Genomic DNA, 5,883 nt, shown 5'->3' on the forward strand with positions numbered 1-5,883 from the left:
GGCGCATACTTTGAATAAAATATTTGTTATCATTCTCTTGAAATAAATGTGTTTTTTTCTTGAAAAAATACCGGTTTCATATGTATACACCTGGTATGTAGTTTCTATTAGGTAATTGTGAACTTTATAATTGGATCTTTTTAGGATCTAAAGTGTTTTGCATTCGGTCCAACTGCTCAACAATACAAAAATTATTGCTCAACTTATTGTTATATATTTTTCATTTTTTATAGTTTTTGAGTACACAATTCGCCAATGAGGTACTTACAGATATAATGGCACGCTTGAACGCTTTTAAAAATCGTACTCACTGAGGATTCAAACCCTATCTATACTACCTAAACTTGCATTATACCACGCGCTCTAACTCTTTTGGCTATCGATGCAGATGGATCTTCGTCACAACATTTTGGTCATGATTAATGTGTAGTTTTAAGGAAAATTGAAAATTCTCGAGGGACTTTGATCAAAAAAATTATTTAGTAAGAATTTTAAATTAAATTTTACTTATTTAAAAAATGGCATATAATTCTTTTTTCTTTGAATATTTAAAAAATTCTAAACTATCTAAAGGTAATAAACAATCAAGAAATGTCAGATGCAAGAATTCTTTAATAACCTTGATGAAAAAAGCGATTTTCTGTAATACAAAAACCTCTATCAAACGAGCAGTTTTTAATTTGTCCAATTATTTTATAATACTTTTTTACTCAGTTTTTAATGCGAAATAACAGTTCTTTTAAAAAATTATTCTAAAATATGTGAAACGAAGAATAGAATTTCACTTATTACAAAACGGGCTCAATACTTTTGCTCTTTAAACTAATCAAAACGTTTAAAAACGATCCAAAAGTAATGAATAATCAAAAAAATCAAGTAAAAAAATGCCTTAATGCTTTATTCTTGTCAATTTTAAATTTGGAATAACTTTTCCAAAACAAAAATTTAAAATATAATAATAATAATAACTTTTTAAAAATAAATTTTAAACCGTTCGAAAAAGATCTAAAACTAATAAAAAATAAACCGCAGTGCAATTTAACCAAATTTTTATAACTTTAGCAAAAACAAACATTTTCTGCCGCTAAACTAGCCACCCAAACACCCAAACCGTGCGGTGGTGTGTAGGAATTCTAATGTGCGTGGGTTGATATTATGGGATTTAGCAACGTTCAAATCCAGGAGGGAAGGAATTTGTTTTTGTGGGGTCCGTGGTCTAATAACGAAATTCTCTTTAAGGATAGGGCGAGGATCTGGGTGAACAGCGTAGGAGGGCCTAGCATAAGTAGTTGTGATGGGGGAACAAGAGCGTAGGGATACGGAGGTGATTTGGGTTGATGCATTCCTTGTTGGTGCGGAACAGGTAGTCTGTACTGCATGAGGGGTACCACAACTTCGGAAGTGTATTCCAATCGTCCTTTGATGAATAGCTCTCCAAGGGACAAGGTGATACATCCTACGGAAGTAGGGCCAAAAAAAATTCGAGAAACTCATCACGGAGCTAATCTATCAGCTCGGTATACGGCTGAAGGTATTCCGAGCCAGGACAAACTTCCTTATTGTTACGATCAGCCATTTGATCGATATCTAAGGGGAAGTTATCGAAGTATCGTTATAGGATATAAAAGGCTTGAAGTCTTGAATATGGGGCTGGCCCGTGACCTTTTGAGACAGGTCACAAAGTTCATAGACAGTAGGGAATAGCACTTTCGAAACTCTTTAGGGGCCGAGGTATTAGGGACATACTCTTACGGAAACATTCTTAATCTTTGAGGATGGGACTCGGCAGCGAGATAATACTAAATCTCCTTTATAAAAACTTAATTCTGTAAGCCTAAGATTATAGTATTTAGATTGTTTTGCAAACACATCATACAAATTTTTAATCGCCGAATTGCACATGGATTGGATCTTTTCCATCCCAACTTTCCAAGATTCAGGATATCGGGCTTCTATCTCTTCTTTCATATTGACTCGTCTTCTAAGGGAACTTGTGGGTTGAGTTACTCTACCAAGGTTTAGAAAATAGAGGAAAGATTTGAAGGAATAATGATAAGCTGAATTATACACGAATCGTAACTCTAAAAGGTATTGATCCCACATCTTATGACCATTATCTATGAACGAAATGATCATAGTTTTTAGAATTCCATTAACTCATTGCACGGGGTTCGCTTGGGGGTGATATGGGGTGTAGTGGTGTGGTAAATTTTGAATTCCTGTGATAACTGACGGCTACCACTAAACAGTGTTCTTCTACCACTCGATGTCCCATTTGACCAGCTGGTGCTTGCTGATCCACTTTGCACGCTTGACAAGTGGTACATTGATTTACATATTTATTTACGTCTCTATAATAGTCAGGTCAATAGTATTTTCCAGTAACGCGCGCATAAGTTTGGTGGGTGCTTATCAAAACCAGATTCTTTTTTATCATGTCATCTACGAAGTCAGTTATAAAAGAAATGGGTCTGTAATGATATTATTTCTTGTCGCAAATTTTCCGGATCTTCTTTCATACCAAGAAGGGGTAGGGTCTTTAATGGATAAGATTTGTACAGGGGTTAGTGATTCATACATTCGGGACAAAGCATCAGGGGCATGATGATAGCAAGAACTTTTCTATGCAAAATATCAGTCATATTCCAAGAGGGAGAGTGACCATCCTGCCAATCGTCCGGTCGGATTTTTCAGATTATGAAGTCAACGAAGACTATTATGGTCTGTGATTACCATGAATCTGTGCCCTTCTAAATACGGTCTAAATTTCTGAATGGACCATACTATCGCAATACATTCTTTCTCGGTAGTTGAATATTTACTTTCGGCATCTGTTAAAGTTCGACTGGCAAAAAATATGACGTGTTCTTCATTATTGATATTCTGAGTTAGAACGACTTCTAACTCAGTGTTGCTTCCTTTAGTTTGTAACACAAAAGGGATCTCGAAATTATGGCAAGCTAACACGGGTGCTTCTGATGAGCAACTTTTAATTTCTTCAAAAGCGGATTTCTGAACTTCATCCCAAATCCAACGCTGTTTCTTTTTCAATAGAGATGTTAAAGGACTAGCTATAGTTGCCTTATTTGGATGAACTTGCGATACCAACTTGAAAGTCCTAGGAATCTACGAAGATCTTTAATGTTGCGGGGAGTGGGGTACATTAGGATAGACCCGTTCTTATCGTGGTCCTTCTGTAATCCATTTTCGTTAACCAGAAGATCAAGATAGTGCATCTGCGAGCAACAGAACTCACACTTATCCCTATGTATTTCTAAGCCAGCTGCCCTAATTTTTTTCAGGACCTTAGAGAGTCATTCAAGATGTTCTTCAAATGTTTCCGTGACGATAATAATATCATATAAATACGCGAAAGCGTGAGGTTTCCTATTCAGGATCTATTATTTTATTCAAAAGACGCTGAAAAGTGGCGGGGGCATTTCGTGAGGCCGAACGACATACGTATAAATTGGAATAAACCCCGGCCAGGAACGGTAAATGCTGTCTTTTGGCGCATACTTTTTTCTAAGGAGAACCTGTAACCAACATCAGGTTTCCGTACCATAACGATCGGTCAAGGACAATCACTATTTAGCGGTTCGATAATGTCATGGTCTAACATTTTATCAACCTCGGTAGTGATCTCTTGCATGACTTTTGGCGATAACAAATAATATCGCTGTTTGATAGGGGTGGTTGTTCGCATCAATAACATGTTATGTTAAATTGGTTAAACCAGTTTGTCCCGTAGGTACGGGTAGCTCGCGTATTAAAAATTTCTAAAACAAATCAGCCTCTTTTCCTGTAAGCTCTCTAAGCCCATTACAGCTTTCAGGAAATTCTTCATCCAACTTGAAAAGATAAACCTGACTGAGGACTAAGGTTGCCCTTAAAAGTCCATGTTCTATCATAAAAATTCACTTTAATTTGAAATATTTTCATCAAATCTAAGCCTATTGCAAAATCAACTGATAATGAGTTGAGAACACGGAAACTTGGAAAGCAAGCGTTTGTACTTGATTACAAAGTTCAACGGGGGCTAGGATTTCGTGAGAAACCTATTCTACTTGACTATTCGCTACCAGGTCCCGACCTGGTACAGCCGTTCAATCCTAAAAATAAACGAGAGGTAGCACTATCGAATAAGATTTAATCGGTTTTCCTAGGACTTTAAAAGTCAGAAACATGAAAGGTTGAAGGCCCAAAATAGTGGTGAGATAATAAGGAAGTTCAGAGAGATTATATACAGGGATGGGGGTGTTGGGATCAGGTTCCACTTGACAAATTTCAGATAACGTTTCCGGTAGATCAACGTTAGGGTTAATATTTTCTAAACTCAGGTGAAATAGTTACGTTAATGGGGTGAAGAAGCGTTGGGATCCAAGGTTACAGAATTCGAGACAAGAATCAGTAAAACGGATTTGTCAGGTCATAAGGGCTCTTTAGGGGGAATAATATTTTCTATAGTTTCAAATCTAAAATAGCGGTTATTAATTGATCTTGATCTCTTATGTCCCCGAAAAAAGGATTACTCAGAAGAATTGAAGATAATTTTGAATTTCGGGTTTTAATTCGGATATCTCGGATATTGAAAGCCATTTCGATTTCTTTTCGCAAGATGAAAATTCTACCTTCAAAATTCAAAAAAGATATATCGCTGTCTTTAGGCATATAAACACTCGCAAATTCAGAATATTTCATCTCGTTGTTTAAATACTCGACTTCGACAAATTTTACTATTTCAAAAGGCTTATAGCTATCGTATCTTTTGTGACAATCAAAAAGGCGTCACATACACTATGTCTTCCCGACCAGTGTCGCATGCAATACTGCCGCTCTCGCTTTCCCCACCCACCGATACCACCACCATGCCGACGCCACGTCTCGCGAGTCAAACTGCGCACGCGTCTTCGCTCCATACTCTGTGCTCCCTAAAACGTCCTACCTCGGTGATCCCCGGAGGAAACGTCGACCTATGCCCCTGAAGGTTTCCTGGCTCAAGTGACGGAGCAATGGGCGCTCTCATATCCGTCCCTCGAGTTTCAATGTGTCACGACATCAGGTGCACCCAAACGCGACTCATTCCAGGCGCTTTCAGTTAGACAGGACACCCTCGAACCTTCGGAAAATTCCTGGCTCGAGCGAAGGAGCAATGGGCGCTCCCATATCTGTCCCTCGAGTTCCAATGTGTCGCGGGATTGAGTGCCCCCAACCGTGACACATTCCAGGCATACCCCAACCCCAAGCGAACCTTCCTCGGGGAATCCAAATGCATCGTCCGAGCAATGGGCTGTCCCATATCCGACTTTGCGCTATCGGCAAGAAACGACGTCGGGTTCTCCTGAACGTGTGTCGTCGCGGTGGCCGCCGGAAAGTTAGCACTAGCCAAAGCCTACCTAGGCGAATTAGGCCAGACGTACGTCCCTCCACCTGTCACGACACCGCTATCACGTCTTGATCTATGACTCACGCACGCAACTCTCTTGTCTTTTCCCAGGAAGGATAGAGCTACTTAGTACGCAACGCCCGGATCGCCTGCGACGCCTGAACAACTGTCCGTGTATCAACCGCTTACTGTCAACCAACTTTCTATTGTATAAATTTCCGGGACACCCGCGACGCCGTCGAAACTCGAGCACACCCACTCATACACACATGTAAACGCACACCCACTTACACACACCGGTATACTTACACACACACACACACGCACACACTAGGCTATAAGTATTATCAATAAATGTGTGTATATATGTGTTCAGTTTTGATTCCTCTAGAATTAACCCGAAGGGCCTATGACAAAGCCACCGAACGCGTCCTCGGGTTGCGGATAGAGGGTCCCTGTACCAAGGGTTTCTGCTGAATATGGTTACAAAAATAAAT

The sequence above is a fragment of the Belonocnema kinseyi genome, chromosome 9 (genome assembly GCF_010883055.1).
Source record: "Belonocnema kinseyi isolate 2016_QV_RU_SX_M_011 chromosome 9, B_treatae_v1, whole genome shotgun sequence".
Lineage (NCBI taxonomy): Eukaryota > Metazoa > Arthropoda > Insecta > Hymenoptera > Cynipidae > Belonocnema > Belonocnema kinseyi.